Source organism: Ranitomeya imitator, chromosome 1 (genome assembly GCF_032444005.1).
Source record: "Ranitomeya imitator isolate aRanImi1 chromosome 1, aRanImi1.pri, whole genome shotgun sequence".
NCBI classification, from domain to species: Eukaryota; Metazoa; Chordata; class Amphibia; order Anura; family Dendrobatidae; genus Ranitomeya; species Ranitomeya imitator.
The window spans coordinates 162269145-162295809 of record NC_091282.1 but is presented as its reverse complement, the minus strand read 5'-3'; the positions used below and the strand labels follow the sequence as shown (position 1 = coordinate 162295809).

The following is a 26665-nucleotide window of genomic DNA, read 5'->3' as shown; positions in this document are numbered from 1 at the left end:
TTGGGCTGTATGAGCTGCTCGAACGTGATTAAGGGAAGCGAAATAGTGCACCCACGAACTGGCAAGTCATACAAAATCAAGGACTACTACACTTGTGAAACAAATTTCGTTGTCTACATTATAAAATGCCCATGTGGGCTATTATATGTAGGGGAGACAACTCAAGCGGTTAGGGATCGGATATCTAACCATAAGTCCACAATCCGTTGTGGGAAGCTATGGCTTCCTCTCCCCCTACACTTTAAAGAAGCCAACCACAATGTAGCACAACTAAGGTTCCAGATTATAGAAAAGGTCTCCCGCCCCAGGAGAGGAGGTGATCATGTGAAACTTCTGAAACAGCGAGAGACCTTCTGGATATATACGCTTGATACACTGCATCCACGTGGCTTGAACCGTGAGATAGACTGGCTAACTTAATTTTATTTTCCATATAGAACCAGTGACCACTTGCACTAACAACCTCTGTGAGATACGCGCTCGACTTGGTAAGACACATACCCCACTAGTCTTTTTTATAAGTTTCATTTTTTAGTCTTTCCCCTTTTTATTTTTTATTTTTTACTTTTTACATTTTTTTCTTCATTTATATTACTATATTTTTTCATTTTTTCATTATTTTCACTTTTTTCATGATTTTGTCATTCTTTTGTTTCATTCAATTTTGCTTATTTATTTCTTTCATTTTTTTCATTTTTTTCAGTTTTTTCAGTTTTTTCATTTTTTTCATTTTTTTCATTTTTTTCCTTTTTTTCATTTTTTTCATTTTTTTTCATTTTTTTTCTTTTTTTTTTTTTCATTTTTTTCATTTTTTTCATTTTTCTCATTTTTTTCATCCTGTTTCTTTACATTTATTTCATTCGTTTCAGTATTCTTTTTCTTTTAGTTTGGACTCCTACCATTTAATATGTTCTTGTGATATGATGTGATTTGGTTTATTTACAGTGATCTGTCTTGTATGTCACCCCATAGACAGTCTACATCTAGGTTCAGTGCCTGCATCATTGTACACATACAGCTTGCCTGCAGACAGCCAGGCCTTTCCCTCTTTTTTCCCCCCTCCCCCTCGGCTATGACCCGGCCAGGACTACATAGTGGGAGGCTCTTTTGGAGCCCGAACACAGAGCGCAGGCGCTGGCAACGTCTCTATAGGCTAGCTAAGACGCACGCGCAGGTGTCATCACATTGGCGCTCAGGGCGGCCCCTAGTGCGCAGGTGCGGGGACTTTGGCACACTAGTACCAGGGATACACTTGTGCGCAGGCGCTAGCGTTCCCCTGCACTTCCGGTCACATGATCGGCCGGGGATCTTCTTATACACCAGACGCCATGGCTCACATTAAGCTGATTCACCGCCGTGACACAGGATTGTGTCGGCTTCCTCCACTACGCCACCAACGCTTGCCCCCTGCTGCCAAGGGATACAGAGACGTGAGACTCCGGCACAACATTAAGATAAGTGTATCACCACCCAGGATAGCTATCGTTTAGCCTGTACCTTCCTCCTTTTACAGGGATATCATCCCCAGTTCTGCCTTTAATAGACCACACTATACAGGGAGTCCACTTCCGCTATTACACCCCTGAATACATCTATGCTTCTGCATGCATAAGCGATACAGGTACCCATATGATCCAGTAAATATGAATGCATTGTCCTTTTCCCCTATGAGTCCTAGCCATAATACTCTTTTTGCCCGCAGCATTATATGGTCTCATTCTCTCTGGGGCTTTCCAATTAACGCAGGAGGAACACAGCCCAAGCTGTATCCCTGATATTACACACAGGGCAGGTATTCCATTGACTATATATATATATACTTTTTTCAGTCTGGCTAGTCTATATATTCCCCCCTTGATCTTTACATATATGTCAACATGTATTTCAGCTATAGGTGTCTTTCCAGCCGGAATTGCGGCTACAGTGCACTGGCAAGCGCTCTTTATGATTTCAGTATGGTTAGTACGTTTATGGCATGCTTTCATCTTTGTGGTAATAGAGACATATGCTCACACAATGGGACACATATAGGGGGATCATCAGTCGATTTATCTGACATCATGTATGTGGTGCTTCCATTCCAGTAGATCTGGATTACCCTCTACCCTACAGTCCACCCTGAATGGCGTGGCTATAGAATCTTAGTAATACAGTCTAGATTACCCATAGGGGGTATATATATATATATATATGTATATGGGGGAGTGTGTATATGTACGGGTGCGTGTAGATATTCAGTCTCAAAATTACATCCTCACGCTGTATTACTTTTTCCAGGTTATGCAACTTTATTCCTTTACCTGACTCACCGGTCAAATAGGGTCCTTTCTGTACAAAACAACAGAGTTATAACGGGGTATGTCTTCTTTCCATGTCCATTTCTAGCATTCAACATGACCTTGTCCTTTGAACGTCTCTCCGCTACGTTATCCTCAGGATGCAGTAGATAGTCTTTTCTTCTTGAGTATGTCTGACCATGGCAGCTAAACTCTTTTGACATGTATTCTTTTATGTAATGTAAATATGTATATTTGTAGATATTTGTCTGTTTATAATATTGTTTTGTCTTTTGCTTGTTACAGCGATTTTGTGAACAAGGCCAAGGTTTGGCCGAAACGTCAATTCGCCAAATACCTCTTTTTCACGAATTTATATTTAATAAACTTTTTGCTAATTCGATAATATACGAGTGCAGTGATTACTTTGACTTTATGACTTGTGGGATCGAGTATCCCGTTCACTGGCACCGTGAACTTTAGTTGATTGAGTGCTAGCTTTCAATTTTTTCTACATTATACCTAGCAAACATTGTTTAGCCAAATTACGTTGCACTATAAAAAGAATTCCAGGGAAAAAAAAAGATTGTGATTACTTTTGACGTTGGCCAGTTTATGTAAAGTGACTGTCATCTTCTATGAAAATCTTTGCATAAATATGCAATGACCGTAGACATCACCACTTTGTGTGTGATGGCTTTGGATTGCAGTGTGAATATGGCTGGGTTAACATTACATTTGGGCATACTGGGCATACGCTCCATTCATTTCTATGATCTGGCGGGGGTCCGCAAGTGACTCTAGTTGGCTCATTTTTGCTCCATATGCGGTTTTCTTGCTGGACTCAAAACCGTGGTAGACCATGATTTTGTGTCTGGCTCAAAACAAAAGTATTGTTATTTTAATATAGCTGTCCAACTAAACAGGACCTTCAGAGCTTAATAAATCTTTGCAAATCAAACAGATAAAAATGGAATTACCAATAACAGATGAAACTTTGTAGACAGCAGAACTGTTTAAAGAACCATGAAACGGTTTAATCATAATGGGAAATCCACATTAACAAAATGTTAACAGAATAAAAAAATATTGGTAAGGCATATTTTAGGTTATTTTAAACATACACTTTAAGCACCAAAACAACCTTAGAGGAAAGCACTACTAACACTTTGGTGCCAGGATACTTTTAAACTTTCCACAACAATCTTGCAGCCTGTGACTTGCCACGGGACTCATGATGAGACAGATTCTCCACATATTCACTCCTCCTTTGTAAATATCACAACATGGGGTTGTATCTTGGTCTTTGCAGAGGCTGTTGTAATAAAGTCACACAGGTCATCATATTTCTCCCAGCCATTAAATTTTCTTCTACAATAGGCAACATAATGACCAAGAGACATATTGCCAGTTCCTGGAATGAAGGCAACAACCCCTCGTAGCACAAATGAATGACTGTCCAGATGTATGTTCACAGGTATTTCGGACAGTGTATACTGTGTTTCTGCACTTATTTCAATACAAAGTACTGGTCCAGTGGTGCAGCTGTGCGTGACCGAACCACTGCAAAGGAATTTCAATGAAGATGCATCCTGAATTTTCAAGCCATCTGGACACTCTTGAGGTGACTTTAATGGCTTTAGACATTTTGAAACATTTAGGTGTAGCCCATCTTCCAATGCTAGCTGAAGTTTACTAAGTCCATTAGTTTCTAAAATATGATATTGATTGGCAGAAGAGGGATTGCTCTTGAATTAGCTATATTTCTATTGCAGTACACAGAAGAACACTGTGTTTTAATTATTACGCTTGGTACCTGTCTCATTGTCATTGAGATTATGTGTGCAACATTACATTCAGCATTGACCTGCCTCACACCTGACTTCAGCTGAACATATTCAAATATTCCAGACAGTATTTTAGCCCTCATTGTATAAACTTCCTTTCCAACTCCCTTTGTCACAATTGTCTGCACCAATTCAAAAATTTCAATGGTGTTCTCTTTGTTGACATAATTGCAAAATAATCCACTGTCCCAGAATGCACAACAAAGACACTGGCAAAATGAATCAAATGCACAGGTATTAATGATACTTATAAGCTTTTTGTTTACTTGTATTGGTTTTTTAGCTAGATGGTTACCATTTTTCAAAATGCTCACCTTTTTTTTTCGGTTAAATTTTGTGTCCATGTGCAGCAACTCGGAACATGGGGTTAGGTAGGACAATCTCTTTTTTGGAGGACTACTGAGACCTTTCCAATTTTCAACAGGCTGCTCCTGCAAGCTACTTTCATCACCCAATTTTATGTGAACTTGTGAATCCTCCTCACAGTTGCTGTTTTTTTGCCCATTGTCTTGGCTCATATTTTCACTGCTTTCGGTTTTCTTTATGGGAACTGAGGAAAGTCTCATTTTGCCTTCCATAAATTCAAGGTGACGAATTACAAATCGGTCGGTTCTAATAGGGAGACATTCATGTTTAAAGAGTCCATTTTTTTATGTTCTTAAATTCAGCCTCAACATTTGCAGAACTTGCTGTCATGTTCACACTTTTAAAGTGTGGAACCATTATGGCTGTCCAAAGTGGAAGGTAACATGCCATTCTTAAAAGATTTGGAACAAGTTCTGGAAGGAAATGTAAATTGTCTCGGTCACCATGATTTGCTGCAAGCATCTTACTCCTTTCACAAATTTCTGTTGCCCATATTTTCAGGTCTGTTTGGCATGGTTGAATTGGCTCATCCTCTTGTTCTTTCATCTCTACTCCATAGTCATCTTCAATGACAGTGGGTAAAACACGTCCCTCTGCAATCCGTCTCTTCAGTTGAACTTTGCTAGTCTCTGATAAAACTGGTGTGCCTCTGTCATCATTCCCTTCTGATTCACTAAAAGCAACAACTGAAATTGAATGAATGAGTTCTCTCGTATCATCAAGTGATGTAGACTGTAGAAGTTGTGCCATTGCTCTGAGATAGAATTCCCTTACTCTGTTTCCAGCTTGCCTCAGACATTCCCATCGGCTAATAAGCTTGATACAGTGCGCAACATCAATTCTAATAAAGCATGGTGGTAGTTTTGATGCAACATTCCTGGTCAACACTCCAAAGCACTGATTTATATATGTCTTCAAGTCGGGGTAAGGAGTGAAAGCCTTAACTAGAGCTCCAAGCAAAGCGAGGGAGAAATCACAAACTGCTTCCTTTGGAACAGTAGCACCTGCTTGTTTCCATTCTGTCAGCCATTGCGCTATAGAATTAATAGTATGGCTCTCAGAAAGCATCTGCACTACTGGGATATGATCTCCACTCGAACACAAAACCCCTTGGCACAAAAAGATGTGTCCAGAAATGCCAACAGGTCTTTTTAGTTTTCTCACTACTGAACCTGTTGCATCAAAACTTACATAGGAACCCAAGTTCTTTGACTTTATTTGGTACACTTGCATCTGAGACGGGGTCCAGTAATGGCAAAAAAATGTATCTAGACCAATGTTGTGTATGCTTCCAGTCTGAGGAACACTGTATTTCAGGAGATGTAATGAAAGAATTGGGTCCTTGTGCATTAACTCTCTTTCGCCAATCTCTTGCTTGGCTTTTCTTAACGTTGCTAGATTTGGTAGATGGCTAGGCTCAGGGTCACCAACATCCATAACTTTATAAGCCTCAGCTGCTCGCCATACATGTGCTTGTTTTCGTCCTTCCCAGAGTTCTTTTGACAACCTTTTTCTTAAATCTCCTGATAATTTACGTTTTGATTTTCCTGTGTGGAGACTGTCATCAATATTGCAGATCATACACTTAAGCACTACTGGCTTAGCAATCTCTGGTATTTCTTCAACTTTTATGGATAGTTGTGCATCACACTCTGTGCAGCACCCTGTTATATCTATGTAGTTAGATACAACATTTGGATAAACCTTTGCCCTCCTGAATTTAAGTGTGCACGATGACTTGATATTTTTCCAGATCTCCTCATTCAATATGTGAGTCCATGTACCAGGTTTTAAGATTGTGTATTCTCTTTTATCAGCATACATAGATTTGTCATTGTAAATTACTTTTTCAGGCCAAATTTTGATCCAGCTCTGAAAAGAAAGACTGAACTCAAACTGAATGTCATAGCACTGAACTGATGAATGACTCTCTGTTCCTTCTGAGCTCTCACTGTTGGAAGGTTGTTTTGGGATATTTGTAACATCTTTGTACAGACCAAGGGCTTCCCATACATTGTGCCGATTTGTCTTTACAAACGTGTAAAGGTTTTTTGGTGAAATTTTGTTATTTAATTTTTGACACAAGTCTACCCATACTTTTTCTGAGGGGAATGCTATTGCCTGTCCTGTAATAATTTTTTCATGTGAAGAACAGATGACATTTATAATGTCATCATAGTCACAGGCTGGCTTCCTGGGCATCTGATCAAAACAAAAAATGTTTTTTTTAGTTTTACATGCAGTGTATTATATGGAAAATAATTGATTACATAATTTTTAATAGTTGAGATACAGTGGTCCCTCAACATACAATGGTAATTAGTTCCAGGTGAATCATCGTATGTTAAAACCATACTGGAGCAGCAGGTGATGCTGCATTCAACAGAGTCCTTCATATGTTGAAATGATCGTATGTTGGGGCCATTGTATGTGTTGAGGGATCACTGTACTGAGATTAAATAATCCTATTCTTAGCACGCTCACTTCTCTCTACTTTTACAGATGAAAAGTGTATTGTGTATCTCTGCCTCTCCCATAGTAATAAATGGTGGGGGCGCGCCTGCCACAGCAAAGCCCTGTGGTTGGCAGTCACTCTGCACAGGGCGGTGATTGCTCCATGCAGGGGAGCACTGAGATTGCAGGGAGCAGGAGATTGCAGGGGGCCCAGTGGTCAGTACCAAACCCAACCCCTCCCCCCCCCGGGGGTGGGATAGGGGATAAGTTTTGCAGCAGAGTACTCTTTTAATGGGCTAAAGCATTAGGGTACCGTCACACAGTGCAATTTTGATCGCTACGACGGCACGATTCGTGACGTTCGAGCGATATAGGTACGATATCGCAGTGTCTGACACGCTCCTGCGATCAGGGACCCTGCTGAGAATCGTACGTCGTAGCAGATCGTTTGAAACTTTCTTTCGTCGTCTAGTGTCCCGCTGTGGCGGCATGATCGCATGGTGTAACATATATCGTATACGATGTGCGCATAGTAACCAACGGCTTCTACATCGCACATACGTCATGAAATTATCGCTCCAGCGTCGTACATTGCAAAGTGTGACAGCAGTCTACGACGCTGGAGCGATATTGTTACGATGCTGGAGCGTCACGAATCGTGCCGTCGTAGCGATCAAAATTGCACTGTGTGACGGTACCCTTACTGTAATTACAAACAACTTGATGTGTTGGAGAACTACAACCCCCAGCATACCCGGACAGCCTTTGACTGTCCGGTCATGCTGGGAGTTGTAGTTTTGCAACACCTGCAGGCACCCTGCTTGGGAAATACTGTTGTAGACAGATAAAAGTACAACTCCATGATTGAACTAAAGTTTCTTTGCTCAGGTAATAGCTTTGCAGAAATCTACCAAGACAGTTTAGCACATTTTCAGTTCAAATAAGTAAGATTTACCCTGGGAGTCTCTCAGCTAGTAGTCAAATTGTTAGGCATACATTTGCTTAGGCCTTTCCCCAAGTTACAGTGTGTGGGGGAGGGGCATCACAAGCAGGAAATCAAAATGAAGTATGGGGTCTAGTAAGGAACAATTTATACATTTTTTTTTATTATAAAATTGCTATGGCTAGCCGGTGTTTTTCATTTCTTTTTATCTCCCTTTATCCATATATCAGTTACAGTGATTTGAGGCACAAACTCAGTGCGAGATTTCAAAAACCAAAGCAGCACAAACCAGCACAAACGCAGCACAAACGAATGGTGTATTCATTTTTAAAATTTAAGAACATGGGGTGGAAAGTGGGCGGAGTTTCAGCAAATTGAGCGCACAATATCTCGGAAACCAAAGCGGTGCAAACGTTTATTTTTGCAGCACAAACCAGCACAAACGCAGCACAAACGAATGGTGTATTCATTTTTAAAATTTAAGAACATGGGGTGGAAAGTGGGCGGAGTTTCAGCAAATTGAGCGCACAATATCTCGGAAACCAAAGCGGTGCAAACGTTTATTTTTGCAGCACAAACCAGCACAAACGCAGCACAAACGAATGGTGTATTCATTTTTAAAATTTAAGAACATGGGGTGGAAAGTGGGCGGAGTTTCAGCAAATTGAGCGCACAATATCTCGGAAACCAAAGCGGTGCAAACGTTAATTTTTGCAGCACAAACCAGCACAAACGCAGCACAAACGAATGGTGTATTCATTTTTAAAATTTAAGAACATGGGGTGGAAAGTGGGTGGAGCTTCATAAAAATATAACGCGCAATATCTCTGGAACCAAAGCGGCACAAACGTTCATTTTTGCGGCACAAACCAGCACAAACGCAGCACAAACAAATGGTGTATTTTTATTCATCTTTTGAGAACATGGGGTGCCAACTTCACACAGGTGTTGCCTAATCGTCAGGGGAGGAGACCTCATCCTCATCTGACCTGATGATTATTACTTTAGGGTATCCAGGCACTGAGATCTTGTAGCCTGTGACGTCGCTCTGTTCATTCCCGGGTCCATGAGGAGAATCATCAATTCTGATTGCTATGTCATCCTCATGTTTTCCTGTAACACAAAACATTGAAATTAATATATCTAAAATAAAAGCTTCCATCATGATTCTGTCGTATGTTTAGGAATCTTATTCTAACAAGATCCTTTAAGAGACAATTTTTTTCTTTATTGTTGTTTTTCTATTAACTTCTATTAACCCCTTAGTAATGGAGCCAATTTGCAGCTTAATGACCAAGCCAATTTTTAAAGTTCTGACCACTGTCACTTTATGAGGTTATAACTCTGAAATGCTTTAATGGATCCCACTGATTCTGAGACTGTTTTTTCGTGAAATATTGTACTTCATACTAGTGGTAACATTACTTGCGTTTATTTATGAACAAAATGGAAATATGGCGAAAAGTTTTAAAATTTTGCAATTTTCAAATTTTGAATTTTTATGCCCTTAAATCAGAGAGATATGTCAGACAAAATAGTTAATAAATAACATTTCCTACATGTCTACTTTACATCAGCACAGTTTTGGAACCACATTTTTTTTTGTTAGAAAGTTATATGGGTTAAAAGTTGACCAGCGATTTCTCATTTTTACAACAAAATTTACAAAACCTTTTTTTTAGGGACATCTCACATTTAAAATCACTTTGAGGAGTGTACATGACAGAAAATACCCAAAAGTGACACCATTCTAAAAACTACACCCCTCAAGGTTCTCAAAACCACATTCAAGAAGTGTATTAACCCTTTAAGTGCTTCACAGGAACTGAACCAATGTGGAAGGAAAAATTTTTACTTCAGAAACAATTTTTTTAATTTTCACAAGTGTAAGAAGAGAAAATGAACCAGAAGTTTTGTTGTACAATTTCTCCTGAATACGCCGATACTGATACCCCATATGTGGGGGTAAACCACTGTTGGGGCGCATGGCAGAGCTTGGAAGAGAAGGAGTGCCATTTGACTTTTTCAATGCAGAATTGACTGGAATTGAGATCTGAACCCATGTCGCGTTTGGAGAGCCCCTGATGTGCCTAAATAGTAGAAACCCCCACAAGTGACACCATTTTGGAAACTAGACCTCTTAAGGAACTTATGTAGATGTGTGGTGAGCACTTTGAACCCCCAAGTGATTCACAGTAGTTTATATTGTAGAGCCGTGAAAATAAAAAATCATATTTTTTCCACAGAAATGATCTTTTCGCCCCCAAATTTTTATTTTCACAAGGGTAACAGGAGAAATTAGACCACGAAAGTTGTCCAGTTTATCCTGAGTACGCCGATACCCCATATGTGTCGGTGGACCACTGTTTGGGTGCACATCGCAGCTCAGAGGGAAAGTAGTGACGTTTCAAAATGCAGACTTTGATGGAATGGTCTGCGGTCGTCATGTTGCATTTGCAGAGCCCCTGGTGTACCTAAACAGTAGAAACCCCGCACAAGTGACACCATTTTGGAAACTAGACCCCTTAAGGAACTTCATTATCATAGTCCTAATTAGTATTTGTGGCTCGAAAGTCACTCCAAAGTATGCATAACAACCATAATCCTCTATGAGGTATACCAAGCAGAGGATAAGAAGTGAAGAGAACAAGAATAAACGTAAAATAACTATTTATTGATACAAAAATTAAAAGCAAGGGGGACACAAAAATACATATAAAAAAGAAAACAAATGGGACCTCCAAGTGGTATCGGGAGAGAAGAGCCGATCAAAATTATAAAATGTTATATATGCCGCATGAAAAATGTCTCCCTCTCAAATGCGGGTTAATTAATGTTCTGTCAAATACACGTGTTACTGTACAAATATGGCTAACTGACGTAACAGGAAAAACATAAACAGCCTTATAGAGCCATCATATACATAGTGTATACAGTGACACACCCCGAGAGCTGAGTGATAGTAAGGGCCGCCCCCGGAAGAAGCATCTTTGCGAAACGGCGCTCGTCGGGCGTCGGGAGAGCGCAGCCACATACTGCTATATGCCCGCTTGATTCCAGGACACTGTTCCCTATCTCCCCCGCGGCTCTGCACAGGGCACTTGCCCCTATTTTCTCTGCGGCTCTGCACAGGTAACAATATCCACTTTATTCATTGCCATCTATTGTTTACAACCACCGATGCTGTTATTATATAGGGATTTTTGTATTAGCCTCTTGAGTAGCTTGTCAAGCACCAGCGGTTCTTTGTACTTTGAAAATACCCCTTACTATCACTCAGCTCTCGGGGTGTGTCACTGTATACACTATGTATATGATGGCTCTATAAGGCTGTTTATGTTTTTCCTGTTACGTCAGTTAGCCATATTTGTACAGTAACACGTGTATTTGACAGAACATTAATTAACCCGCATTTGAGAGGGAGACATTTTTCATGCGGCATATATAACATTTTATAATTTTGATCGGCTCTTCTCTCCCGATACCACTTGGAGGTCCCATTTGTTTTCTTTTTTATATGTATTTTTGTGTCCCCCTTGCTTTTAATTTTTGTATCAATAAATAGTTATTTTACGTTTATTCTTGTTCTCTTCACTTCTTATCCTCTGCTTGGTATACCTCATAGAGGATTATGGTTGTTATATTACCCTTAAGGAACTTATCTAGATATGTGGTGAGCACTTTGAACCCTCAAATGCTTTACAGAAGTTTATAATGTAGAGCCGTGAAAATAAAAAATATTTTTTTCCATAAAAATGATCTTTTCAACAACAAATTTTTACTTTCACAAGGGTATCAGGAGAAATTGGACCCCAAAAGTTATTGTGCAATTTGTCCTGAGTACGCTGATACCCCATATGTGGGGAGGGGACCACTGTTTGGGGCATGGCAGAGCTCGGAAAGGAAGGAGCTCCTTTTTGGAATGCAGACTTTGATAGAATGGACTGCGGGCATCATGTTGCGTTTGCAGAGCCCCTGATATGCGTAAACAGAAGAAACCCCCCACAAGTGACCCCATTTTGGAAACTAGATCCCCACGGAGCTTATCTAGATCTGTTTCCACGAAAATGATTTTTTAGCCCCCAATTTTTTTATTTTCCCAAGGGTAACAGGAGCAACTGGACCCTAAATGTTGTTGTCCAATTTGTCCTGAGTATGCCGATACCCCATATGTGGGGGGGAAACACTGTTTAGGAGCTCGGCAGAGCTCAGAAGGGATTGAGCACCATTTGACTTTTTGAATGCAAAATTGGCTGGAATGGTGGAGCCATTTCGCATTTGGAGACCCCCTGATGTACCTAAACAGTGGAAACCCCCAATTCCAGCCCTAATCCCAACACACCCCTAACCCTAATCCCAACCCTATCCATAATCCAAATCACAGCCCTAACCCCAACACCCTAACCCTAATCCCAACCCTAACCGTAACCCTAATCACAACCCTAACCCCAACACACCCCTAACCCCAACCCTAACCATAACCCTAATCCCAAAACCTAACCCTAATCCCAAACCTAACCCTAAACCTAACCCCAACCCAAATCCTAATCTCAACCCTAACCCTAATCCAAACCCTAATCCAACCCTAACCCTATTCTCAACTCTAACCCTAGCCATAACTTTTGCCCAACTCACTTTAGCCCAACTGTAACCCTAATTGAAAAATGGAAATACATTTTATTTTTTTCCTAACTAAGGGGGTGATGAAGGGTGGTTTATTTACTTTTTTTTAATTTATCACTGTGATAGGGTCTATCACAGTGACCAAAATGAACCAATGGGAAAAATCTTTCTCTTGTTGCCAGGTGCCAGCTGGCAGATCTCGGCGGGCGCACTGCGCATGCTCCCGCCATTTTCTCCCAGAAGAAGCCGCCGGAGGCCGGGTGACTTCAGGGGGCCATGGAGGGACAATGGAGGTACCGGGGGATCGGGGACTCTATTTCTCTTTCCTCTGATGTGCGATCACATCAGAGGAGAGAGAAATTAAATGGCACATCGGACTTTTATTTTGCGGCTGCCGTTACACAGTTAGTAACGGCAATCACAATACAGGGGTTGGTAAAAACCGACCCGAATCATGTTCTTTGGGGTCTCGGCTAGCCCTGGCAGCTGAGACCCCGAGACCTGCTGGGTGCTGGCCGGCAGATTCGGCGGGTGCACAGCGCATGTGCCCACCATTTTCTTCCCGGGAGAAGATGGCGGCACCCATGGGGGAAGCACGAGGGCCGAAGAGCACCGGGTGGGATCGGAGACCCCATTATTTGGTCCTCTGATGTGCGATCATATCGGTGGACAGAGAAATTAAATGGCAAATCGCATTTTGCACCCTTCTTAATTTTAACTTTACTTTGTTTTATCATGTCATTAATACAATAAATTTATTTTTAATATCCCTGAACTCTAATTTAGCTACTGCATTTTCCTACAGTTAAATTTGCGCCTAGATTATTATTAATTACCACACATAAGACGTTGTGTGAGCCGACAAAGCTGAATCGTGGTCATATGGTTCAGGAGACAACCAGAATGGCGCTGGAAACCAAAGAAGGCGGCTAACGGTAAGTATTTTATCACATGTACACTACACTACTGATATACCTAGAAGGGATTAGGCAATACATATGTAAATGGAATGCTTCTGTAATGTCAGATTTATCAGGCTGTATTTACCATTTAGTTTGGTGTTGCTCTCTGTAAAGTCATCGGCACAATCTTTGCTTTCTGCATCTCTCGTTGGCTTTTTCTTTTTCAGGCAACTATAAAATTGCAAAAATAAAAGTCACATTGTGAATCATAAAGTAAAACATGTCTGTATTCTGCAGAATGTAAGAATGAAACATTGTATCTAGTCCTATCTGTAGAGAGATCCCCAGTCAGTCATTTTGGTGTCTGACAATCAGCAATTTATTTTAATAAAGTACTAGGTGAAGAGCCCGGCGTTGCCTGGGTATAGTAAATATCTGTGGTTAGTTATAGCACCTCACGTCTCTTATTTTCCCATCATGCCTCTCATTTTCTACCATACACCTCTCATTTTCTCCCTTACACCTCTCATTTTCCCCCTCACTCCTCTTATTTTCCCCCTCACTCCTCTCATTCCCCCCTAACACTTGTCATTTCGACCTCACATCTGTCATTTTCCGATCACTCCACTATTTTCCCTCACTCCTCTCATTTTGCACTCACACTTTTTCATTTTCACCTCACACCCCTCATTTTCACCTCAGTATATACATGTTTGTCATCTCCCTTATATATAGTATACACCTGTATGTCTTCTCTTGTATATAGTATATACCTGTATGCCATCTCCCCTGTAAATAGTATATACCTGCTGTATGTCATCTCCTCCTGTATATTGTATATACCCATGTGTTATCTCCTACTGTATATATTATATACCTGTATGTCATCTCTTCTGTATATACTATATACCTGTATGTCATCTCCTCCTATATATAGTATATACCTGTATGCCATCTCCTGTATATAGTATATACCTGTATGTCATTTCCCCTGTATATAGTATATACCTGCTGTATGTCCTCTCCTCCTCTATACCTATGTGTCATCTCCTCTTTTACATAATATACAGTATACCTGTATGTCATCTCCTCCTGTATATAGTATGTACCTGTAAGTCATCTCCTCCTGTATATAGTATATACCTGTGTATCATCTGCTCCTGTATATAGAATATACCTGTGTGTCATCTCCACTGTATATAGTATATACCTGTGTGTCATTGCCCCTGTATATAGTATGTACCTGTATGTCATCTCCCCTGTATATAGTATTTACCAGGATGTCATCTCCTCCTGTAAATAGTATATACCTGTATGTCATCTCCTCCTGTATATAGTATATACCTGTGTGTCATCTCCCCTGTATATAGTATATATGTGTGTGTCATCTCCTCCTGTATATAGTATATACCTGTGTGTCATCTCCTCCTGTATATAGTATATACCTGTGTGTCATCTCCTCCTGTATATAGTATATACGTGTCGTCATCTCCTGTATATAGTATATACCTGTAAGTCATCTCCTCCTGTATATAGTATATACCTGTGTGTCATCTCCCCTGTATATAGTATATATGTGTGTGTCATCTCCTCCTGTATATAGTATATACCTGTGTGTCATCTGCTCCTGTATATAGTATATACCTGTGTGTCATCTGCTCCTGTATATAGTATATACCTGTGTGTCATCTCCTCCTGTATATAGTATATACCTGTGTGTCATCCTCCTGTATATAGTATATACCTGCGTGTCATCTCTCCTGTATATAGTACTAAATTGGCAGCCTGATAAATCCCCAGCCAACAGGAAGCCCTCCCCCTTGGCAGTATATATTAGCTCACACATACACATAATAGACAGGTCATGTGACTAACAGCTGCCCTATTTCCTATATGGTACATTTGTTGCTCTTGTAGTTTGCTTATTAATCAGATTTTTATTTTTGAAGGATAATACCAGACTTGTGTGTGTTTTAGGGCGAGTTTCATGTGTCAAGTTGTGTATGTTGAGATGCATGTGGCGACATGCATGTAGCGACTTTTGTGAGATGAGTTTTGTGTGGCGACATGCGTGTAGCAACTTTTTGTGTGTCGAGTTGCATGTGACAGGTTAGTGTATCAAGTGTGTGCAGCAAGTTTTGCGCATGGCGAGTTTTGCGCGTGGCGAGTTTTATGTGTGGTGCGTTTTGAGTATATGCACGTTTTGAGTGAGGCAACTTTTGCATATGTTGCAACTTTTGTGCATGTAGCAATTTTTCCGCGTGTGCAAGTTTTGCGTGTGGCGAGTTTTCCATGAGGTGAGTTTTGCACGTGTGGCGAGTTTTGCGTGAGCCTAGTTTTGCATGTGGCGAGTTTTGAGCGGCGACTTTTGTGTTTCGACTTTTATGTGGCGAGGTTGGTGTATGTGTGGTGAAATGTGTGCTCAGGGTGGTATATGCGTTCAAGCACGTGGTAGTTTGTGGCGCCTTTTGTGTGTGTGTTCATATCCCCGTGTGTGGTGAGTATCCCATGTCGGGGCCCCACCTTAGCATCTGTACGGTATATACTCTTTGGTGCCATCACTCTCACTCTTTAAGTCCCCCTTGTTCACATCTGGCAGCTGTCAATTTGCCTCCAACACTTTTCCTTTCACTTTCTCCCCATTATGTAGATAGGGGCAAAATTGTTTGGTGAATTGGAAAGCGCGGGGTTAAAATTTCACCTCACAACATAGCCTATGACGCTCTCGGGGTCCAGACGTGTGACTGTGCAAAATTTTGTGGCTGTAGCTGCGGCAGTGCAGATGCCAATCCCGGACATACACACATACATACATACATACATACATACATACATACACACATACACACATTCAGCTTTATATATTTGATATACAAGTTGTAGCAGAGCCAGGTAGCACAGGGATAAGTCTTAGCTTTTCAGGATTTGATAAGGAGCCCCATATAGCTTTTTTGCTAAAACCAGGGTCTGTGTTCACCAGATGTTACAGTCTGCAGGATGGAGCTTGTGACTTGGAGTTTTATGAAAGCAATAAAACTGCACCGGTTTGAACCAAACCACATTGACTGTGAATGCTACCTAATACCTACATTAGAGTGTGAATCAGTAGTGTAGCTATAGGGGGGGCAGAGGGGGCTATAGCCCAGGGCCCCACGCTCTCAGGGGGCCCACCCGGAGCTGCGCTACTGTAACTTTATTGGCGTGTGCAGCACGTCATAACAGTTACATACTGCGGCAGAGCTGGGAGAATCGATCTCCCTGCACTGCCGCCCGGCCAGCTTGGAGCCCCTGAGCAGGTGGTGGGGTGCCCTGTGCCAGCAGTGGGCCCCCCGCCCGTCATCGCAGGGTCATTTGTATCGGCTGAATGCCAATACAGCTGACCGCAGTGATGAGAGAGGGAGCTTTACGCTCCCTCTCCCATCATCCCCCTGTCAGCGTCTGATGTCACCGACGCTGACTCTGACAGAGGGCGCAATGACATCACCACTCGGTGCCTGCAGTCGGAGATGAGCGGGAGCAGGGCAGGAACCACGAAAAAGAGCGGTGAGTATTTAGTTTATGGGGCTACATTATACTACAGAGGGTGGCTATAGGGGTGCATTACACTACAGAGGCTGCATATGGGGGTGCATTACATTATAGAGGATGCCTATGGGAGTGGATTACACTACAGAGGCTGCCTATGGGGGGTGCATTACATTATAGTGGCCGCCTATGGGGGTGCATTACACTACAGAGGCTGCCTATGGGGGAGCATTACATGATAGAGGCTACCTATAGGGGAGCATTACAATACAGAGGCTGCCTATGGGGGTGCATTACACTACAGAGGCTGCCTATGAGGGAGCATTACATTATAGAGGCTGCCTATAGGGGAGCATTACATTACAGAGCCTGCCTATAGAGGTGCATTACACTACAGAGGCTGCCTATGGGGGAGCATTACATTATGGAGGCCACCTATGCGGGTGCATTACACTACAGAGGCTGCCTATGGGGGTGCATTACATTATAGAGGCTGCCTATGAGGGAGCATTACATTATAGAGGCTGCCTATGGAGGTGCATTACATTATAGAAAGCGCCTGTGGGGGTGCATTGCGATACAGAGGCTGTCTTTGGGGGTGCATTACATTATAGAGGCTGCATATGGGGGTGCATAACATTATAGAGGCTGCCTATGGGGGAGCATTACATTATACAGGATGCCTATGGGGGTGCATTACATTATAGAGTCTGCCTATTGGGAGTGCATTATGCTATATGGAATCCTATGGAATATACTATGTGGAGACCCATGGGGAGTGCATCATACTATGTGGAGACCAATGAGGAGTGCATTATACTATATTGAGGACTATCTGGTGTATTATGCTATATGGAGGTTTTCTAGGGGCCATCATACAGTGTGAAGATTACAGTGAGGGGACCAACATACAGTGTTGGAGCTATTAAACAGTTTAGGGGCTACTAAGGGGTCAGTATACTATGTGGGTGGTAGTATACAGTGAGGGGCATTGTACTGTGTATAAGAGAGCATCATACTGTGTATGAGGGAGCTGTACGGGGGGAGACTCGGGGCATTATTAAATGTAAAGTGGGCACTTATTGTTATAGGGGAACCTTCAGGTTAATGTGACTGTCAAAGGAGCACACACAAGGCAATATTACATTTTAGGGAACATAATGTGATCGCTGTTTTCTAGGGCACTTGCACCTGGCATTACTATATTCTAGAGGGTTGCTTTAGAATTTAGAGGGTACAGAGAACCAAACAGAAGGCGCAGTAATAGGGACACATACGGCAGCAGCATTGGGGTATCAGAAGGATGAGGAGTTTGTGCAGGTTGGGAATAGATGGTGACATACTGAAAATGTGAGATGTGAAGTGTGTCTTTGTTGTATTCTCTGTATCCGAGTCCTGGGTGGAGGAATTGTCATGTCGGTCTGGGCCAGATGGAAAGGTGTGAAAAGTGCCAATTCCATCAGAAAGAAAGTCAGCGGTAAGTCACCATCTATAACTGTGCTGTGATTGCTTATATGTTCTGTAGGACTGGTGTCTACCACTGACCATATGGCGGTAATATCAATATTGGTCTTTATATAGATATTATTTTCAGCAACAGCATGGTTATCTGCTGAGGTTCTCCTCCACTGTTAGTGTGCGTCATCCAGTTATAATCAAGGTTACCTGGTTAAGGGCCCACTCAGAAGTTCCCCCTCCCCCCGAACCAAAACCCAAGTTACGCCTCTGGTTTGAATCCCTGCAAAGTCTAATATATACCCATCAGTTACCCGCAGGGCACAACTCCAGGGTGACATGTGAGTGAGCCACAAGAGGTCTACACTAACATATTCCCATTACTAGAGTAACCTGGAGATGTGACATTTCTTCTACAAACTCCTGTGTGGCCCATAAATCATTACTTACTATACTTACCAACAGATGATCGCAATGGCACCAATGATTACTGCCAGGACGAAGAGAACGGCAGCCGGTATAACAATCCTATAGACTGTATCCTCAGATGTTTTTGGAGGCACGGTGATATTCTCTAAAAAGACAAAGAACGTAAGTGATCAATCAGGTAACCAGAGCTGGAATGTGCTCAGAAGTGGAAACCAAATACATGGACTGGGCGGACTGAGGAACCAAGTAGGCTTATTAAAAATTGGGGGATTTAGTTTGGAAAAATGATGGATTATTTTTGACGTCATATCAATATATAATGGACAATACAGAGATCTGTCCTTTTATATTCCTGGATTAGGGAACAAACACAGGATGGGAGATGACACCTGAAATTACAAGTAACACATGAACATTCCTCCATTCCATGTATTATGTGACGTCATACAAATATCCAGTCACAGAAGAAAAGTTACAGAAGCCCTAATGACACGGAGCCTGACGCTCATGAACTGCGCCCTAATAATGGACCCTAATAGTTTCTGGGGCTGGATGTGAAATGCTACATGTGAAGGACATATCTGATAACTGTGCTGCTTATCACAGTTAACAAGAGAACAGTATTAATGCTCTGTGTCTCATCCAGGTGTTATTAGACTGGACTGAGGAGCCCAAACTGCATTTTGTCACCAATTTCACATTGAATGGTAAAATGAATGGTGTCATTCCAAACTCCAACTTGTCCCCCAAAAGAAAGACAAGCCCTCATATGGCCATATGAATGGAAAAAAGTTATGGCTCTTGGAAGAAGTGGAGAAGGAAAAAAAAGAGGGAAGGGTTAACCCTCATACTCAGTGTATCTGGGAATGCACTTACCTTCATTAATGGTGATCTGCTCGTGTGATGGAGGGTTGACAATAAAGATGGGAGCACCTTCCGCAGATGCTAATAGCACGCTGAGAACTAGAAGTACTCTAAACAGCATTGTAGCCGGCACAATCAGCTTCTCCAGACAGAGGATCTCACTGCAAAATCGCTGGTTATAACCAAGGATTCCGTGACATCACAAGTGGAACCCAATTGTGACATCATGGGGGCGGGGCTACAGATGAGTGATGTCACAATTGGGGCTCATCCACTAAACGTTCCCACTTTCTATCAGACCTCTTATTACGGCTAAATGTAGCAAGACTTTTACGTGACATGTTGGTACACGGTCTTCATATCCCTCCGACTACAATATTTTATTTGGCTCAAAAGCCCCCAAGTGGGGCACATGGAACTGTGGAAACTGACGTAAATATGCTGCACGAGTGGTTTTAATTCTTTGTGTTGTTGCTGGATGCTCTTTACCAGCTTAGTGTATTTAGTTTTATTGTTTACGAACTCCCTATGCACACATGTTATTACTTATTAGGGGCATCGGTATTATTATATGCATGTCTGTAGCCTCCTACCTGTGGCCCCAGTGTAGTTGTCATTCATTAGAGTATCTCATAGATTGTTAGGTATTAAATTTATATGTGGTTTGTCCAATAAAATTATTTTGTTTGATTTTGATCCCGTTCATACAATTTTTTCTATGTAGGGTTTGTCAGCTACAGTGTACAGCCAACAGCTGCTGGTTTGTGTCCTGTATGGGGATGCTATTCTTTTATATCTCAGGTCAGTTAAAAGACGTATTGGCGGTCATTAAGGGGTTAAAATGCATGAAGCCAAGGGGTTAAATCAACAACGGGGCTTTGGGAGTTTCCTATAAAATACTGATCTCTTGTCTGTTACTATGTACATGTCAGATATTTGTCCCTGGCTCTTATGTCTTTTCTTTCCCAATTTTCCATATAAATACTTTTTCTAGCAGTGAATACTTACCTTTTGCCGTTTTTTCAGTTGTCTGGATGAAGTGTTATCTAGGGTTGAGCGAAACGAATCGGACAATTTCAAAAATCGCCGACTTTTGTCAAAGTCGGGTTTCGTGAAACCTGACCCGATCCCACTGTGGGATCTGCCATGAGGTCGGCGATCTGGGCGCCAAAGTCGCGTTTCGTATGACGCTTTAAGTGCCATTTCTCAGCCAATGAAGGAGCACGCAGAGTGTGGGCAGCGTGATGACATAGGTCTCGGTCCCCACCATCTTAGAGAAGGGCATTACAGTGATTGGCTTGCTTTCTGCTGCGTCACAGGGGCTATAAAGGGGCGTGCACGCCGACCACCATCTTACTGCTGCCAAGCTTCGCATAGGGAGAGGTTGCTGCAGCTTCGTCAGAAGCAGGGATATCATTAGGGAAGGAAGATTAAACCCCAAACCGCTTGTGCTGTAGCGATTTCTACTGTCCAACACCACCTTTTGTTTGCAGGGACAGTGGAGACTAGATTTTTGTGCATCAGCGCTGTAGCTTATTAGGCTGCATTCTAAGGCTCCCTGATAGCTGCATTGCTGTTTGTACGCCGCTGTGCAAACCAACTGCATTTTTAAAAGCAAAATTCCCGTTGCTCCTTTCTGCACAGTTTCTTTGTCGATACTCTTTTGTGTGCAGCAGTCCTTTTTATTGCTGCCATACTTGTCCTTTGATCATTGTAGGGAGATTGAAATTGTACTACAGTCCTTGTATTTTTTGATATATCTGCCAGCCACGTTGTGCCACTTACATTGTGTAGTGTAATACACAGGGCCTGTTTTTTGCTACATTCTCACCCCGAAAAAAGGGAGATTTAAATTGCCCACAAGTTTCTATACATCAGTTCTGTTTGTCGTATATCTGCCAGCCACATTGTGCCACTTACATTGTGTAGTGTAATACACAGTGCCTGTTTTTTGCTGCATTCTCACCCCCCAAAAAGTGAGATTTAATTTGCCCACAAGTTTCAATATGTCAGTTCTGTTTGTCGTATATATGCCAGCCACGTTGTGCCACTTACATTGTGTAGTGTAATACACAGGGCCTGTTTTTGGCTACAGTCTTCCCGCCAAAAAAAGGGGGAGATATAAATTCTCCAAAAGTTAATATACACCTTCTACGTTGTTTAACAGAAACATATAACGCTTGTTATTTTGGTAACATTTCCCCAATACTGAGGAAGTCTGGTGGAAGAGGCCGTGGGCAGTGGTTGGCAGGTGGTACTGATGGTGGTGGTGGTAGTGGAGCATCTGGTGGTACTGGGAAAAGCAAGATAGCCCCAAAAGCTCGAGGTGTTGAGCCAGCGTCATCGTCTGGCTACACAAGGCCTCCAAGGCTCCCTTATCTTGGAGTTGGAAAACAGCTTTTAAAGCCGGAGCAGCAGGAACAAGTTTTGGCTTTCCTTGCTGACTCAGCCTCTAGCTCTTTTGCCTCCTCTTCAAAAGGCTCGAAATCTAAAAGCAGCAAGTCGTCAGTGGCTGCTCCTGGTCCGGAAAAAGTAGCTTCCTTGTGTCCTTCACCCAAAACAAAAGTGAAGGATGCGGCAGGCAACACTACACTTTACTCCAGGGAGCTCTTTACACATACCGTGCCTGGGTTAGAGAGGGAAATTTTTAAAAGCCCATTACAAGATGAATCGGACATGGAGTGCACAGATGCACAACCACAGCTAGATTATTATGCTGTTCCATTGACTCAGATCACTACATTGCCCTCGCAGTGTACTGAGCTAGAATCTGACCCTGATGAGACTATGGTGCCCAGTCCCGAACGCTATACCACCTTACACGGTGAGACAGAGGACGGTGCACATGACATTAAAGAGGAGGTGATAGATGACCCAGCTGGCAGCCATTGGGGGAAGAGGGTGCCGCTGCCAGTAGCTCAGAAGCATGATCTGCAGCAGTCATCTACATCGCAAAAGCTGTCGTCTGGCAGGCGTGTATCAGGCCAAAAACGTGTGTCAAAAAACACAACAGGTGTAGGACAGCGTGGCCATCCGGTGACAGTAGCACAGCGTGCTAAGCCTGAAAAGGTATTCCATAGTAGGACGAGTGCAGTGTGGCTATTTTTTAACCAAGATCCGAATGATCAGTCCAAAGTTATATGTAATAAATGCTCCAAGACCTTTAGCAGAGGGAAGAATGTTCAAAATTTAAATACAACGTGCATGCGTAGACATTTAACCAGCAGGCACTTGGAAGCATGCACTAACTACCAAACGTCCCGTACCGTCGGTGCACCTGCTCATATTGAAGCTAGTCAGCAATGCAACATTGCTTCCCTCACTGGAAGCCCACCGGTTCTGACACCACCAGTAGCAAATGTGGAGGTATCGTCGCAAGGCCAAATCAGTCTGGGAATCACAAGGTTCTTGGTTGGAAACACTGTAGGTAGGCCCACATCAAGAATACCATCACCAAGCCTCTCTCAATCTGCCATGTCCACCACCACCCCCGCTAGTTCCACCATATGCAGCTCTCCAGTCCAGCTCAGCCTACAAGAGACTCTCGATAGGAAAAGAATGTACTCTTCCTCTCATCCGCGTACACAGGGTTTGAACGGCTACATTGCTCGACTAATCTCGTTAGAGATGATGCCCTACCGGTTGGTTGAAAGCGAAGCTTTCAAAGCCCTGATGGCCTACGCAGTACCACGCTATTACCTACCCAGTCGATACTTCGTTGCGAGAAAAGCCATCCCAGCACTCCACCAACATGTCAAAGAGCGCATTGTCCATGCACTGAGGCAATCGGTCAGTAGAAAGGTGCACCTCACAACAGATGCATGGACCAGTAGACATGGACAGGGACGTTATGTGTCCATCACGGCACATTGGGTTAATGTGGTGGATGCAGGGTCCACAGGGGACAGCCATAGTGGCACAGTTATGCCTAGCCCACGGTCTAGGAAACAGTTGGCTGCAGGTGTTCGCCCTCCTCCTCCTCCTCCTCCAGAAGCAAATGCTCATCCACAGAGCGCAGTCGCACGACCACTCCATCCGCAGCTGCCAGTGTTGCACCCGAGGTGTCCCCTTATCGAACAGCTTGTGGTAAGTGTCAGCAGGCTGTGCTGCAAATGAAGTGTTTGGGCGACAACAGACACACCGCTGAAGTACTGGCCGAGTACTTGCAGCAAGAAACTCAGTCATGGCTGGGCAGTGTACATCTTGAGGCAGGCAAGATAGTCAGTGATAACGGAAGGAATTTTATGGCTGCCATAGCCCTTTCAGAACTGAAACACATACCTTGCCTGGCTCACACCTTGAACCTGGTGGTGCAGTGCTTACTCAAAAATTACCCTGATTTACCAGCCCTGCTCCTGAAGGTGCGCAAACTTTCATCGCACATCCGCCGGTCACCTGTAAACTCCAGCCGTATGCTGAACCATCAGCAATCGCTGAATCTTCCCCAGCACTGCCTAATAATCGACGTTGCAACAAGGTGGAACTCCACACTGCACATGCTTCAGAGGCTGTGCGAACAGAGGCGTGCTGTCATGTATTTGTGGAAGGATGCACATACACGGGCAGGCAGTTGGATGGCAGACATGGAGTTGTCTGGTGTGCAGTGGTCGAAGCTCCAAGACCTGTGTCAAGTCCTTCAGTGTTTTGAGGAATGCACACACCTGGTCAGTGCAGACGACGCCATCATAAGCATGAGCATCCAACTAATGCGTCTGCTGATGCAAAGTTTGACGCACATCAAGGAGCAGGCGTCTGCGGGCGAGGAGGAGGGAAGCCTTGATGACAGTCAGCCATTGTCTGCTCAGGGAAGTCTCCGGGACGAGGTGGCGGATGAAGAGGATGAGGAAGAGGATGATGGGGATGAATATTTATGTGAGAAGGATGCTTCTCAGGGGGCAATAGAAACTGGTTGCACTGCAACGTCAGGTACAGGGTTTTTGCGGGCCACAAGTGAAGTAGATTTTCAAGAAAGTGCTCCTCAACCCAGCACAAGCAGTGAATTGACACCTGGAACTTTGACCCACATGACAGAGTATGCCTTGCGTATCCTAAAACGGGACCCCCGCATTATCAAAATGATGACCGATGAAGATTACTGGTTGGCCTGCCTCCTGGATCCACGATACAAAGGAAAATTACACACTATCATGCCACATGAAAACCTTGAGCAAATATTGGCTACCAAACAAGCAACTCTTGTAGACCGTTTGGTTCAGGCATTCCCAGCACACAGCGGCGGTGAGGCTTCTCACACGAGCTGTAGGGGCAATATGGCAGAGGTGTTAGAGGTGCACAAAGCCGAAGTGGCGTTGGACAGAGGGGATTTATCACCAGGTTGTGGGGTGATTTCACAATGACCGCAGACACGACAGGTACTGCTGCATCGATTCAAAGTGACAGGAGACAGCATTTGTCCAGTATGGTTACCAACTATTTTTCCGCCATTATCGATGTTCTCCCTCACAGGTCATTCCCCTTTGATTACTGGGCATCTAAACTAGACACCTGGCCGAATTGGCAGAATATGCATTACAGGAGCTCGCTTGCCCAGCTGCTAGTGTGCTCTCAGAAAGAGTCTTCAGTGCTGCTGGTTCAATACTGATGGAAAAAAGGACACGTCTGGCTCCCCGAAATGTTGATGATCTAACCTTCATTAAAATTAACCAATCATGGATTTCTAATTATTTTGCCCCACCTTCCCCTGCTGACACGTAGCTTGCCCGAAAATTGTCTTGTTTTTGGCCTCCTGTTACTGACTGCTCCAATTCCGCCATTTGCAGGTGCCGAATGTCCACCATAGGCCATTTGTATACCTCCCTAAATGGGCTTACTCCCCCCTCAGGGCCGTGGTCACAACTTGGCGCACGCACCCGTGCGAGTGCCATTTGCCTGGACAGGTGGGTGTGCCCACTCTTGGGCCATGGCACTGGCACAGTACAATGAAGTGTCTCTGACGGTGATGGTGTACAACCAACATCAGACACACTGTCGTAATATGAGGGGCCCTGTGCCAGTACCTCCACCCACGAGAGAGTGTTCCCCCCAAGCTCGAACTGTGCCCTACCACTTGCAAAACTTACCTCTCCATGCCCCACCACTGTGTAGTCTGTGCTGTTAAATCCTTAAATGGCACTGTCATTACAAATTGGTTGCAATGATAGATGATAGTAAAAATATACAGGGGCCTCCAATTAGACCCCTTAATACTTTGCGCCAACTACCACTTTCTGCAACTCTGCAGAGGAGCCCACCCCTGTACCTTGCTATGCCACTACTTTATTTATGAACAAGTCCTTTGCAGACATTTAGGCCACTTTTGTATTTTGGCCTGCTAACTGTGTCAGCCAATTATAACAGTTGTCCTCCGCTGATGAAAGCTATGTCACCTGTGTACTCCTGTTACCAATTGTGAACTGCATGTAGCCGACTTACTTATTTGTGCCTAGTAACTGTGTCAGCCTCTCATAACAGTTGTCCTCCCACGCTGAAACAAGCTAGGCCTCCTGATTAGTCCTGCTAGCAGTTTTGAACTGCATGAAGCCATCTTTTTTTATTTTAGGCCTCTGTCTGTCTGTCTATCTGTCTGTCTGTGCCACACATTACAACTGTCCCCCGCTGAAACAAGTTAGGCCGCCTGGTTAGTCCTGCTAGCAGTTTTGAACTGCATGAAGCCATCTTTTTTTTTTTTTTAAACAATAAATTTTATTGAAAGTTTTCGATTTACATATAAGAGATAATCAAGATAATCAAAAAAAAAATCAGAATAAGTCTTTACATACAATCTGAACAATAGTGCATGTGGTTAACTGACATGCAATCATACAACCTAACCAAAGTAAGGGAAAGGGGGAGTAGGGGAGGTGAGCCCGAGTGAAGAGGTGTATAATGTCTGAAGGGTATGGTAGGTTATTCTGAATCCGACTGAATGTAGTTAGTTGGGTATAGTACCAGTGTGGCAAAAGGGGTATGGTTGGTGTATTC

General features: G+C 43.1%; 1 long non-coding RNA gene across 1 annotated transcript; it reads right to left on the bottom strand.

The window, feature by feature from the left end:
* Nucleotides 1-8822: 8822 nt before the first annotated feature.
* LOC138657662 (uncharacterized) lies at nt 8823-19233 on the bottom strand. Its single transcript, XR_011317118.1, has 3 exons — nt 18851-19233; nt 13557-13642; nt 8823-8999 (listed from the first exon to the last, which is right to left on the bottom strand). It is a non-coding gene; the product is annotated as an uncharacterized lncRNA (long non-coding RNA).
* Between the last annotated feature and the right edge of the window lie 7432 nt (nt 19234-26665).